Genomic DNA, 15,442 nt, shown 5'->3' on the forward strand with positions numbered 1-15,442 from the left:
GAGATGGGGGAGGAGGCTGGAGGTATTAGGTTGGTGCGAAAGTAATTACAGTTTTAGACCATGAATTTGAACAATAAATTGTTATAACTCTGCTCAAACACATCTTTATTAATCAAAATAGAAACCATTACAATTAATACATTTTTTGTCAATGAGAAATAAGTGTGTTTATTCCTGTAGTGTAAAAATCCGGACTTCAGGATTCTACACACTCTTGGAAAGCATTTTCTGCATCCTGCTGGCTGTGGAAGTGTTTTTCCTGCAAAAGCTGTCAAGATGCTTGAAGAAGCAGTAGTCAATTGGCAATAGGTCAGGTGAACACGACGGATGAAGCAAAACTTTGTAGCCAATTTGTTCAACTTTTGAAGCATTGGTTGTGGGAAGTACAGTTGGGTGTTGTCATGGAGAAGAACTGGGCCCTTTCTGGTGACCAATGCCAGCTGCAGGCATTGCAGTTTTCGGTGCATCTCCTCGATTTGCTGAGCAGACTTCTCAGATGTAGCAGTTTCGCTGGGATTCAGTGAGCAGTAGTGGATCAGACCAGCAGCAGACCAGCAAACAGTGACCGTGACCCTTTTTTGGTGCAAGTTTGGCTTTGGGAAGTGCTTTGGAGCTGCTTCTTGGTCCAGCCAGTGAGCTGGTTGTCACAGGTTGTCATATAAAATCCACTTTTCATCACGTTACAATCTGATCGAGAAATGGTTCATTGTTGCTGCGTACAAGAAGAGAAGATGGCGCTTCAAAACGATGATATTTTTGATTTTCGGTCTGCTCATGAGACACCCACTTATTGAGCTTTTTCATCTTTCCAATTTGCTGCAAATGCCAAGCAACTGTAGAACGTCAACACTGAGTTCTTCTGCCACTTCTCATGGAGCCATTCGATGACTGCTCTCAACTGGTCGTTGTCAGCTTCCGATGGCCAGCCACTGTGCTCCTCAACCTCAAGGCCCTCGTCTCCTTTGCAAAACTTCTTGAACCACCGCCGCACTACACGTTCGTTAGCAGTTAGCCAAATGCGTTGCTGGAGTTGCAAGTTGTCTCTGCTGCTTTACAACCCATTTTGAACTCCAATAAGAAAATTGCCCAAATTTGCTTTTTGTCTAATATCATTTCCATAGTCTAAAATAAACATAAAATAAATAGCAAGTGGTAAGTCATTAGCAAAAAAAATAAGGCAAGAAATGCACATTGAAATGATGCATAACAAAATCACATTTATTTAAGAATGTATTCCAATATCTAACAGCAAATGTCAACAATGCTAAAACCTTAATTACTTTTGCACCAACCTAATAGAAACTTGGTCACAACCACGTCCCATGGCACTAAGAAGCAACGTGGAGACAGCACAGCCAGGTGACACTCAGAATCTGCAACAGTGGCATGGGTGTGCTAAACTTGAGATGATGGTCTCTGAGCCTCCTCTGGCGGTGGTTTCCGTGCCTCCACGAGAAGACCAGGGCGACCAGCTCTGCTAGGCCTGGCCGGGCCCTACCCGCCTCATGAGGTGCCTGCCACCTATCCTCTGCCGGAAAGCCCACTGCCCAGGTTCAAAGGCCTGGCCTTGGGGCCACTCCGAAATGCAGGCATTATTGGTAATGTGGAACACCCCACTTCCAGAGGTCCCCGTTTTATCTTACCTGGGGCAGGGTAGTCATCATTTTGGGGTTTTATTTTGTTGTTTACTTGCAGGTGAAATATCCAAAGAGAGAAGATGTTTTCGTACACCCCTGGTCCGCAGGGGTTGGGGGGCCGGGGGTGTCCTCCACCGCGAAGCCAGCCACACCCCCACACTGCCTGAGAGACACAGCTGGGTCTCTGAAAATAACCAAGTATGAGATTCATATTAATTTTCTGTTTAGTCACAATTTGAATTTCAAATCAGGCCTGCATTGCCTCAGAGAGACTGTGGCCTGTGTCCCAAGCCTGCCACCAACGTCTGGTCCCTCAGCCCCTTGAGCGTTCGAGTGGCTTTCTCAGGGAGCCCAGCGTGTCAGGACGGGGTGCAGAGGGCTTTGTGCCCAGACAGGCAGGCGGACACCCTCAAAGTCCTGCCTTTGAGGCGGGAGTCTCAGCACCCCAGGTCTTCACACCTGCCTTTCCCCAAAAATCCATCACGGGGGCGGTCTCCAGTTGACGTGCTCTTTTCCCTCAGTTTTGCTGGGCTTGCTGTGCATGACCAGCGTGTGTGAGAGTGCAGAGGACCTGCCCTCACTTCACGCACTGGCGGCCTTTCCGTGCCTGGTGCTGGCTGGCCACCCTGCCCGAGGACACCAAAGGGGCCGGAAGGCTTCAGCGAGAACTGTTCTCATCACCTCCTCGTCCACACTCCTGGCTGCGGCAGGCACTTCTCTCTCCTGAGCCTCAGTTTCCTCCCTTGTAAAATGGGACAACGTGACCTCTTGGAAGGCCTGCTGCATGCCTGGTTTGTGATATAAGAAGCCTTCAGGCCGGGCGCTGTGGCTCACGCCTGTAATCCTAGCTCTTGGGAGGCCGAGGCGGGCGGATTGCTCAAGGTCAGGAGTTCAAAACCAGCCTGAGCAAGAGCGAGACCCCGTCTCTACTATAAATAGAAAGAAATTAATTGGCCAACTGATATATATATAAAAAATTAGCCGGGCATGGTGGCGCATGCCTGTAGTCCCAGCTACTCGGGAGGCTGAGGCAGGAGGATCGCTTGAGCCCAGGAGTTTGAGGTTGCTGTGAGCTAGGCTGACGCCACGGCACACACTCTAGCCTGGACAACAAAGTGAGACTCTGTCTCAAAAAAAAAAAAAAAAAAAAAAAAAGAAGCCTTCAGTTTGTTCAACACTCAGCTAGGATTTATTTAGCGCCACCCATGTTCCGGGCCCTGCCCCAGGTAAACGAAACAGGCCAAACCCTGCGGAGGACGCTGTAGGGCAGTGGCTCTCAGCGGGGCATGTTTGTCACCCAGGTGACACTTAGCAATGTCTGGAGACATTTTCGGTTTCCACAATCCTGGGGGCCACAGAAGGTGCTACTGGCATCTGACAGGTGGAGGCCTGAGACCCTACTGAGCGCCCTCCAGTGCACAGGACGGCCTCACAACGGCTGTCCCACCATGAACGCCGAATGCCAAGGTCGAGAAGCCCTGTTCTGGAGCAAATAAGTGAACATGCATCGACTGCTAGAAAGCACCGAGTGCGAGAGAGACCCCCATCTCTCCCAGCACATGAGAGCCCTGAGGCCATGGACAGCCCCGAGGCTGCCCAGCCGACTCGAACCAGGCCAGGGACACCTCACAGCAGCTGCTGGTTGTGCCCAGGCCCTAGGAACCCCGGCTGCAACCCTTGCTGCAGGCCCTTGGGGTCCACAGATGAATGGGGCTGGGCCCCGCCCAGGACCACCAGCCTAGCAGGGTATGCACACACCATGGTCCGGTGCTTTTGCGCTCCTTGGCGGTGGCCCGGCCATCTCTCTGGGCCTTAGTCCCCCGTGTGTTGGGACCTACCTGTGTGATTGTCTCAGGGTCAAGGGCTGCTGGTGTTACAGTGCATGTTGATGGAGTGACATGGAAGGTTCTGGAATAGTGAGAGGAGGGCATGATGAAAATGAAGTTCACCAGGTGGATAAGATGAGTAAAGAAGAAGAGACAGAGGTGGAGACCGCCCCCGTGATGGATTTTTTGGGGAAAGGCAGGTGTGAAGACCTGGGGTGCTGAGACTCCGGCCTCTGGGCCAGCATGTGCGACACAGAGGGCAGGAGCGATGGGGCGTGGCCTCAGCCCCCACAAGGCCGCAGCGCCAGGCCCGAGACTTCACCTCCTGTCTGCTCGCACGGTCTGTGCTCAACTCGGCAGCCAAAGGGACTCTTTGAAACCCAGCGTCATGCCCATCCCTCCCCAGCGTCATGCCCATCCCCCCCACCGTCATGCCCATCCCCCCCACCGTCATGCCCATCCCCCCCACCGTCATGCCCATCCCTCCCCACCGTCATGCCCATCCCTCCCCACCGTCATGCCCATCCCTCCCCAGCGTCATGCCCATCCCCCCCCACCGTCATGCCCATCCCTCCCCAGCGTCATGCCCATCCCCCCCACCGTCATGCCCATCCCCCCCACCGTCATGCCCATCCCTCCCCACCGTCATGCCCATCCCTCCCCACCGTCATGCCCATCCCTCCCCAGCGTCATGCCCATCCCCCCCCACCGTCATGCCCATCCCTCCCCAGCGTCATGCCCATCCCCCCCCACCGTCATGCCCATCCCCCCCACCGTCATGCCCATCCCTCCCCACCGTCATGCCCATCCCTCCCCACCGTCATGCCCATCCCTCCCCAGCGTCATGCCCATCCCCCCCCCACCGTCATGCCCATCCCTCCCCAGCGTCATGCCCATCCCCCCCACCGTCATGCCCATCCCTCCCCACCGTCATGCCCATCCCTCCCCACCGTCATGCCCATCCCGCCCCAGCGTCATGCCCATCCCTCCCCAGCGTCATGCCCATCCCCCCCACCGTCATGCCCATCCCTCCCCACCGTCATGCCCATCCCGCCCCAGCGTCATGCCCATCCCCCCCACCGTCATGCCCATCCCTCCCCACCGTCATGCCCATCCCTCCCCACCGTCATGCCCATCCCGCCCCACCGTCATGCCCATCCCTCCCCAGCGTCATGCCCATCCCCCCCACCGTCATGCCCATCCCCCCCACCGTCATGCCCATCCCTCCCCACCGTCATGCCCATCCCTCCCCACCGTCATGCCCATCCCTCCCCAGCGTCATGCCCATCCCCCCCACCGTCATGCCCATCCCTCCCCACCGTCATGCCCATCCCTCCCCTTGCAGGCCGCTCACAGCCACATCCGTCCAGAGCCCACAGTCCTAGGGGCCTCGCCCCTCCTTTCATGGTCCCTCACCAGCCCTGCCCGCACCCCCTTCTCCAGCTTCCTTGCTGTTCCAGAAACCCGGCTGGCCCCTCCTGTCTCAGGGTCTTCACACCTGCTGTCCTCTCTGCCAAGAATCGCACCCTCCAGATACCCCAGGGCTTGCTCCCGCCTCTGTCCGGGCTTTGCTCAGTTGGTGATGACATCACAGAGCACATGACCTTTGAGCTGGGCGCTGAAGGGTGAGTAGGAGTTCATCAGAGGGAGGAAGGAGGGTCCTTCCAGGCGGGGGGTCCTGCGTGGCTGGGGGTGCTGCGCGGGAGAGGCAAGGTAGCCCCAGGGGTTAACCACCCTTCTCCAGGTGAGAGACCAGGAACCTGGGGTGCAGAGTGGGGGGCCAAGGGCACGGTGCAAGAAGACAGCAGGGGCCTTGTGCTGGAGGGGCTTGAGCACCACAAGGAAGAATTTTGACTTTATTCTTCAAGTCACAGGGTTTTGACCAAGAGTCACTGCTGGAACCTACATTTAAGGAGTTTGCCTGGACACGTATCGGGGCCCTGCGGGGGGCTCCAGCGTCGTCCGTGCTCCTCGGGGCAGTCAGCTCGCCACACGCTCTTGTGCAATCCGCACAGCGCCCTGCCAGGCAGAGAATATTCTCTTTTCCCTCCTGAGAGGTCTGGGGTGAGGATTGGGAAACAGACTTGCCCACGGCCCCAGGCCAGTCAGGGGCTTGGTGGGAATTCAGACAGACCCAGCCCCAGGCCCTTCCGACCCCTCCTGCTGCCCCGCCCCGGCACATTAGAGAGGCCACACCCCAGGTCTGGTCCTGCCCAGGTCTTCCCACCTCTCCCAGGAAGGGGAAACCTCCATGCCATCAGTAAAACGGCTCTGTAACCCTTAAAACCCAGTGACCAGGTCGCTAGCTTCAGGGTTGCCAAGGCTGATAAGTGACATTTGTCTTTTTAAGCTACATTAATTTAAATCAAGCCTTTGCTGGTGATGGGTGTCTGCGTGTAACAGTGATATGAAGAAATCTCAGAGTGCTGTGGGCTTCTGGGGCTCAGAAAACAACACCCCCAAATGAACCCTTCAGCAGCAGCCTCAGAAGCAAAAGTTCTCTGACCTTCTTCTGCCCTTTTGTCCCTCGCCCCCTTCCCCACCCCTAGGCTCGCCATGGAAACTAGAATCCCTCTTCCCCAGGATGGGTCACAAAAGCCAGAACACCTTTTCTCAAAAGCAAGCCATAAAACCTAAAACTATTCTGTGTAAACACTGGCCATAAAGAAATTCTCCGACCTACCCTGTTTGCCATTGCCGAGGCGCCTGCCCACCCAGGAGGAAGGATGCTGCCCTGAGGCCAAGAAGACTCTAGACAGACAGGCCTTGCAGGGTTTCCCCACTCCGTCTGTTCGCATTAGACCACACCCTTTTTGTCCAATCATACTTCTGCGTCTCCGTGCCTACTGTTGAACCTAAGTATAAAAATGGACAATTTCCCCTGTATCTCTGGGTCTTTATTCTAAAGGCTGCCAGGTACTCACATTAAATAAATTCATATGTCTTTTCTCCAATTATTCTGCATCTTGTCAGTGATTTTTCAGCAAACCTTCAGAGGGTCAAGAGGAACCTTGGTGCCTCCAGGGAGAAACGTCAAACTTGTTGGGGTCCCAGGGAAACCATGGGGTACACCTGCAATCCTGGCCCAGGAGACAGAGTCACGCACAGTCCTGCTGTGGCAGCTGGGAGCCCACACGGAAACTCCAGAGCTGACTCCCCTAATCCCACCTGGGCCGGTCGCAGGGGGTGGGGCCTCTGCAGACACCTATCCACGGGGACAGAGAAACACCCGTGCCTGCTGCCAGCCTCGGCCAGGCACCACTAAAAGGGGCATTGTTCCATCCTCTCAGTGACCCCTGAGTGAGCACTGCCCCCACCCCACCCCCACCACCCCACCCCCGTGCAGGGAGGAAGCTGAGGCCCGGGCACACTGGGGGCTTGCCCAAGCCCACGCGTGTCTGCGTGTCAGTCTAGTCCCCTTGCCTGCCCCCAGCCATGTGAGCTAAGAGCCTGCTGCACAGAAGAGGTGGCTCTTGAGCTGAGAGCCAGCCGGAGGCCGAGGCGGGCGGGTCTTCCACAGGGAAAGGCCATTCCCAGGAAGGAGAGGAGACGGAGCAGAGGCACAGGGATGACGAGCAGGGGCAGAGCTGGGGGTTCGAGTTGGAGTGGCCCTCAAGTCCCAGATTCATCTCCCCAACTCATTTTGGAAAGGGGGAGCTGGAGAGAAGCTAAGGAAACAGCAGTACTCACTTTCTTCTTGGAATAAAACTTAGGCTATTTTAAAATCCTTTTTCTTCTTGAAAACATCTCCAGTTTCAAGCCTGCATTTTTGGCAACCTCCTCCCTGCCCTCTGCTCTGAGTCCCTTGGCATTCAATGGAAACAATGCACTCGGGGGAGGGCACACCGCGTCCAGCAGGGACAGAGGCCAGGAAGGGAGGACACAGCAACAGGGCGGGGGGCAAAGGCTGGAAGAAACAGCAGCTCTGAGGAAGTTCCTTTCTGGAGGGAATCATCCAACAGAGGGAAGGAAAGGAACATGCCCTGTGTGCCTACTGTGTACAAGCACCACCGCACCGCCCCACCCCTGGCATGCCCACACATACCTGCTTGGTGGCCCATACTCAACACTTCTTGAATCAGATGATGCTTTGAATCCTAGCTGTTTCTAGGCTAGTCAACATTGATAAAGCACCCACTGTGTGCAAGCACCACCCAAGCACTTCCATACCTGGCCATTTAGTGGCTTACACTGAACACTGCTTGAATCAGGAGACAGTGCTTTGAATCTCAGTTCCACTTTCAACTAGCCAGCATTAATAAAGCACCTACTATGTGTGAGCACCACCCAGGCACTTCTGCCCATGCCTGCCTGGTGTTCTACATGCAAAACTTCTTGAATTAGATGATGTTTTGAAACCCAGCTCTGCCTTTCAGCTAGCCAACACTGTTAAGACACCTACTAGGTGCATGATGTCACCATGGCAAGGGAATTAAACTTACAAGACCCATTTCCTCCACCAGGAGAACTCGTTTGCTCCCTATATGGGGAGAATACTCGGCTCAGAGGGACTGACAGTGACCAAGAAGACACTTGGAAAAGAGAGAACATTACTTAATCGGCTCTGGATAGAAGGAGCTCCTATGTGGACAGTCCCAGCTGCTGGTGAGGGCAGTAACGGGCAAGCAGGAGGCCCCTGGGTGTAGGGGGGGTTCAGTTCTTCAAGACTGTGGGCACCCACTCTTCACTGGCATTGGGACCACACAGGAGACTCAGGCATCAGCCTTAAAACAGCTCATGATCTAGTGGAGATCTCTCTGCCCACAAACACAGGCTCTACCTTGTGCCTTGTGTTCCCCATGGGTTTTAGGGGGTGAGATAGGGCCCAAGCCCGCACATACACTTGCGTTGTGACACTGGCCTCTTGTGCTCTGGCAATCTGCCGTGAGCTTGGGCCCCAGAATGAGATCTGTAATGGAGACCTGAAACCGACCCAAGGTCTGGAGCCGAGTGGGACTTACTACAGCCTTCCTGAAGATGCAGGAGTGAGAAAATAAGCCACCTTCCTATATAAGCCACCAAAGTTTTGGAGTAATTTGTTACATGGCTTTATTACAGCAATCGCTGCCTGATACGTGGTGATAGCACTTTATTGGAGGCATAGCCAGGTGAGCTCAGAAGAAGCCGTTGAAGACTTAAGAGAAGCTTCTGGGAGGAGGTGACATGTAAACTGAGCCTTAAAGAATAAGTATGACAAGAAAATTGACGGTGTCCCATGCAGATGGCAGGACCCCCAGAAAGGCAGAGGGGAGGTTCAGCGGTGGGATAGGGGAATCATGACAGTCCCAGTAAGGAGGTAATTGCCCTGTGGCTGGTACTGGGGAAAACATTCCTTTCTTAGAAATTCCAAAGTCAGTTCCCTGCAATGTGCAGGCAGCAGGCGTGTGTGTTAAAAGCCAACCTCAGGGCTGGGTGTGGTGGCTCACACCTGTAATCCTAGCTCTCTGGGAGGCCTGATTGCTCGAGGTCATGAGTTCAAAACCATCCTGAGCAAGATCCTGTCTCTACTATAAATAGAAAGAAATTAATTGACCAACTAAATATGTATATACCAAAAATTAGCCGGGCATGGTGGTGCATGCCTGTAGTTCCAGCTACTCGGGAGGCTGAGGCAGGAGGATTGGTTGAGCCCAGGAGATCGAGGTTGCTGTGAGCTAGGCTGACGCCATGGCACTCACTCTAGCCTGGGCAACACAGGGAGACTCTGTCTCAAAAGAAAAAAAAAGCCAACCTCAGAATGTAGGGCTGTTGTTGGTTGGGTTTTACCTTTTTTTAAATTTAATACCTTTCCAGGTTTTAATTCTGTAGCCTTTGTCAAAACCTCTGCCTCAGAAGCCACCCCATTCAGGAGCTTTTCAGGGGCCCTGTGGCCATGCTGCAGCCTCTCAGGGAGCAGTTCACGCTCAGCAGTTATTTTTCTCCCTGGTCTGACCGATGCCATTCCTACCTTGAGGGGCCATCCCTACCGTGGGGGGCCGTCCCTACCATGGGGGGCCATCCCTACCTTGCGGGGCCCTCCCTACCATGGGGGGATGTCCCTACCATGGGGGGCCTGACTCCCTACCCCCACCTCTCCACGTCAACACTGAGATCCAGCATGCGCCTGGCCTGGAACTGCACCCCCCCCCTGCCCTCACAGACCCCACCCGCCCTTACCGCACAGGCCGCCCTGCGCCCAGCCCTGCCCAGAGAGGATACCCACGGCACTCACACACCACCCTGACGCACACTCCACACTCACCACACACTCACACATTCACCACACTCACCACACTCACCACTCACCACACTCACCACACACTCACACACACCACACTCACCACACTCACCACTCACCACACTCACCACACACTCACACACACCACACTCACCACTCACCACACACTCACACATTCACCACACTCACCACACTCACCACACACCACACTCACCACACACTCACACACTCCACACTCACCACACTCACCACACACACCACACACTCACCACACACTCACACACACCACACTCACCACTCACCACACACTCACACATTCACCACACTCACCACACTCACCACACACCACACTCACCACACACTCACACACTCCACACTCACCACACTCACCACACACACCACACACTCACCACACTCACCACACACTCACACACACCACACTCACCACTCACCACACACTCACACATTCACCACACTCACCACACTCACCACACACTACACTCACCACACACACACACACTCCACACTCACCACACTCACCACACACACCACACACTCACCACACTCACCACACACTCACACACACCACACTCACCACTCACCACACTCACCACACACTCACACACTCCACACTCACCACTCACCACACACTCACACATTCACCACACTCACCACACTCACCACACACCACACTCACCACACACTCACACACTCCACACTCACCACACTCACACACACCACACACTCACCACATTCACTACACTCACCACACACACTCACACATTCCACACTCACCACACTCACCACACACTCACACACACCACACTCCACCACACTCACCACACACTCACACACTCCACACTCACCACACACTCACACACACCACACTCACCACTCACCACACTCACCACACACTCACACACACCACACTCACCACTCACCACTCACCACACTCACCACACACTCACACACACCACACTCACCACTCACCACACTCACCACACACTCACACACACCACACTCACCACTCACCACACTCACCACACACTCACACACCCCACACTCACCACACACACCACACTCACCACACTCACCATACACTCACATACACCACACTCACCACACTCATCACACACACCACACACTCACCACACACACCACACACTCACCACACTCACCACACTCACCACACACACCACACATTCAACATACTCACCACACTCACACACACCACACATTCACCACATTCACTACACTCACCACACACACTCACACATTCCACACTCACCACACTCACCACACACTCACACACACCACACTCACCACACTCACCACACACACCACACACTCACCACACTCACCACACACACCACACACACCACACACACCACACACTCACCACACTCACCACACTCACCACACACACCACACACTCAACATACTCACCACACTCACACACACCACACATTCACCACATTCACTACACTCACCACACACACTCACACATTCCACACTCACCACACTCACCACACACTCACACACACCACACTCACCACACTCACCACACACTCACACACTCCACACTCACCACACACTCATACATACCACACTCACCACACACTCACACACACCACACTCACCACACACTCACACACTCCACACTCACCACACACTCATACACACCACACTCACCACTCACCACACTCACCACACACTCACACACTCCACACTCACCACACACTCATACACACCACACTCACCACAAACACCACACTCACCACACACACTCACATATTCCACACTCACCACACTCACCACACACTCACACACACCACACTCACCACACACACCACATTCACCACACTCACCACACTCACCACACACACTCACCACACACACCACTCACCACACACACCCACTCACTGCACTCACCACACACTCACCACACACACCACACACACCACACTCACCACACTCAGCACACACTCACCACACACACCACACTCACCACACACACCACACTCACCACACACACCACACACTCACCATACACTCACCATACTCACCACACATACCACACTCAGCACACACTCCACACTCACCTCACTCATGGCATTCACACACACCATACGCATTGCACTCACCACACCACACTCATCTACACACACATTACACACACACACCACACTCACTGCACTCACCACACTCACATACACACCATACTCACTCACATACACACAGCACACACACCACATTCCGCACGCACACGACACATACCCGCATGGAAGCAGGACAGTCCCCAAGACTCAAGGATGCCAGAGAGACATGAGGGAGCTAATGTGTGTGTGTCCCACGGGTGTGATCCTGAGAGTGAGTGGCCTTGTTTTGGGGCCCTGTGGCCATGCTCCTAAAGCCACATGCCAGCATCACCACAGAGCCCTGCCACTTTTCTGGGAAGACAACAGCCACAGCCTCCCAGATACCAGCCCTGCCATGGCCCGCGGCTGGCTGCTTGCTGGAGACCTTTTGGTTCCAGCTTCGTACGCAGAGGGGCTGATCTCTAGCCCCGAGTGGGAAGGCAGCGCCAGCCTTGGGACGGAGCCTCGCTGGTCCGCAGAAGGTGCAGGCAGGGGTCCCAAGCAGGAGATACCCCAAAAATATCCCACTCAGCCACGTGACTGCCAAATTCTCATTCGCCCCAAACGCCCTGCCACCCACACACAGCTCCTGGTCCTGCAGCCGTGGGGCTGAGTTTGCTTCCCCGAGTCCTGCTGAGAGCTCAGCTGGGCACGGAAGGTGCTTTCCCAGTGAGCCTCGCGGCAATCCCATGGGGGACACTGGTGCACTGGCCGATGGCCACCTCCATTATCTCCCTTCAGGTGCGCATCTTACAAACGTGGAGACTGGGCCTGTGTCCTGCCCAAAGTCACACGCTCTACACTCTTGCACAGAAAGGCCGTCCTGGCTCCCACACCCTCTGCCTTTCTGTATGCACCCACCCTCTGCAAAGTCCAGGCCAGGGCTTCCTTCAAACCCAGCCCCCCGACTCGCAGGCAGAGGCCAACAGCCTTCTTGATGCCTTTGGACCACCGACTTCAGGGAGGGAGGGCGGGAGGGGAGAACCAGGGGGATAAAGCTTACAGGAGCCCCTGGTAACACATTTGCCAGGAAGCCACCCCAGAATGCCCTGGGCACAGTGGACAGTGTTGATGAAACAACAGGGAAACCGAGCTGTCACATGGGTGATCACGAGAGATACAATCCAGCTTGGACACATCTCCCTGTAAGAATATCCTATGAAATTACTCAGGACAGAGATGCCCTGGATCGATGACATGCCCCCAGCGCCATGCTGAGTCTCATGTGAAATTGTTGATGCTTGGCATACATTTTCAGAGTCAATCATGTAACACATAATTGTTAAAAGCCTGCCCTGCCCAGGCCTCTGCTCAAGCACTGGCCATGCTGCAGCGGTGAGACCCGTGGCCCGGCCTTGGCCGGCATGTCGCAGGAGAGCACGAAGGGCTCACTGCTGGTTTATGCAAGCTCAGCAACTGCTCTCACCATGGCCAGCACAGAGTAGGCGCTTTGAGTTAAATAAAAAAATGAATACATGGAAAATAAGCCAAGATATGTAGAAACAATTTACTAAATATGAATAAAACAACCCAAATACAAACCACGACTGCAGCCCAGAAGCAGTCGACACAGGCCAGCCCTGGGAGGAGATGCAGTTTTCATCCTCAAATCTGAATCTCTTCTCACAGGCCTCTCCCCCTTCCTGGCAGGGCTGCCAGATTAAACATATGAAAATACAGGGTACCCAGTTAAACTTGAATTTTAGATAAACAAATAACTTTTTAGCCTGAGTATGTCCCATGTATTATTTCAGATATGCTAAAACGTCATCATCTACCTGGAATTCAGATTCCTCTGGTGTCTTGCATTTTACCTGGGAACCCTATTTCCAGGCAAGGCCAAAAGGCACTGGGCTGGTGACTGCAGCGAGGTAAGATCCGGAAACTGACCAGGCCACCTCCCGCAGGGACATGGCATGCAGGGGGAGCCAAGAGGGAGACCAACTGCTGCTCGGTGTGCAACTTTTGTGCATTTTTAACTTTGTAGCATGTACATATATTACCTACTTAATTTTCTAAATAATTATTCTAAAAATGAGACTTGATATTAACACAAGGAGAGGCTGATATTAGCTCTTCTAAAATTATTGCTAAGTTAAACTTTAAAAAAAGCTCCACGAGCAAGTACAGAGCTTGAAGGCCCACACTTGCCACTACTTCAGGTTGCCTGTGCTCCGGTTTTTGATTTATGGTCAATACTTCCGATTTCTCCTTCTCCAAAGTGATGAGAATATGAATGCTAAACCAGGACTGCAGAGTAAGCCGCTTCCCCATTCGCTTCCCTGGCCCAAGCCCTCCAGCCGGCCCCTGCGCCCACTGCCAGTCCCTCCTCCTGGGGCGCTCCTGCCCCAGGCTGCCCGCCTGGCCTGGCCACCCTCTAGCACGCCATACTCGCTTGTTTCTGCATGTGGTCAGCTGCGCTGAGGGCAGGGCTGGGGGCTGCTTTGTTCCCAGCACCGGAAACAGGGCCGGCACCTCTTGGGAGCTTAAAAACTATCTGGGAGATGGAGAAACGCGGGGGTGGATTGGCAGGGACAGATATCGGGTCCTGAGCCCACACAAGAGGGGTCCTGCCTAGCAACAGTGGAAAGAGACATGAATAAAAGTTGTCATCCAATGGTCGGGCTGTCGCCTCCCCTTGGTTCCCACGGGCATCCAGCTTGGCATGTGCACATCAAAAATGGAAGCCTTGTTTCCTCGCCTGCACCGTTCCCTCCCCCTTCCCGCCCAGCTGAGGAGGCGGCACCAGGTCGCCCATTCTCAGGGCAGCCTTGGCGAAAGCTCAGCCACCCGCCCAGCCCCCACGTCCAAGTGGGCCACAGCCCTGACACCAGTCTCCAGACCAGCCCCTCCACTCACCTCCCTCCTGCTGCCGGGTCGCGGCTACCAAGCATCGGACATCGCCTTTCCAATGAGTTTAGGTTTTTGCAGAAGCCAACGAAAATCCCCGACAGCCAGCAGCTCGCAAAAGTCCTGCCCCTGCTGGAAGAGTGGGCCAGAGAAAATCAAAAGACGTTGGATTCCCCCACGCTGGCTCTGCCTTTCTAGGTTGTAAAACGCTCTCGTCAGCGTTATTTTTATGTGAGCCTCACCGCAGTGAGCTCTGCATGACTCTTGCCACGCCACAGAGCAGGCTGTGGAGGCTCCCACAAGCCACAACCAGCAGCCCTGGTGCCGAGCCTGTGCCAGCCTCTGGCTGCAGGTCACGGGCACCCTCTGCACCCCAAGCAGCACACCCAAGGGCAGCACCTGCTGGCACAGCCCGAGGGGGACACGTAGGAAAGGAACCGGAGGCCCTCCTGCTCTGAAGAGCTGGCATCTGCACACAGAAAACCAAAGTTAAAATATAGAACCAAAAAGCATGAAAGGTTTTCATACAGAAATCCCTTTGGATAACAAACTTTATTGAAGCACTTGCAAAGCCAGCTATTTTGACTTCAATCAATTTTCAGAGTGGGTTTACACACAAAGAAGATGAAAAGCATGTGGGCCTCTATGGCCCACAATAGACTTCTCACTTTTGTTCTGCTCTTGTCTGGGCGCTGCGGCCGCTGCCCTCCCTGCCCCAGTGGGGACAGCCGTGCCTTTGCCCAGCCCACTTCTCTGCCCTTGCCCGAGCCCCGT

General features: G+C 54.5%; 1 long non-coding RNA gene across 2 annotated transcripts; it reads right to left on the reverse strand.

Moving 5' to 3' along the window:
- Positions 1 to 145: 145 nt before the first annotated feature.
- On the reverse strand, positions 146 to 13,467 carry LOC105881639 (uncharacterized). Of its 2 annotated transcripts, none has more exons than XR_012912554.1 (3): positions 13,361 to 13,467; positions 1,644 to 1,821; positions 146 to 1,122 (listed from the first exon to the last, which is right to left on the reverse strand). It is a non-coding gene; the product is annotated as an uncharacterized LOC105881639 (long non-coding RNA). The 2 variants fall into 2 exon arrangements; XR_012912555.1 differs by lacking the exon at positions 13,361 to 13,467 and adding an exon at positions 4,962 to 5,022.
- Positions 13,468 to 15,442: the final 1,975 nt, after the last annotated feature.

Source organism: Microcebus murinus, chromosome 16, assembly GCF_040939455.1.
Source record: "Microcebus murinus isolate Inina chromosome 16, M.murinus_Inina_mat1.0, whole genome shotgun sequence".
In the NCBI taxonomy this organism is placed as follows: domain Eukaryota; kingdom Metazoa; phylum Chordata; class Mammalia; order Primates; family Cheirogaleidae; genus Microcebus; species Microcebus murinus.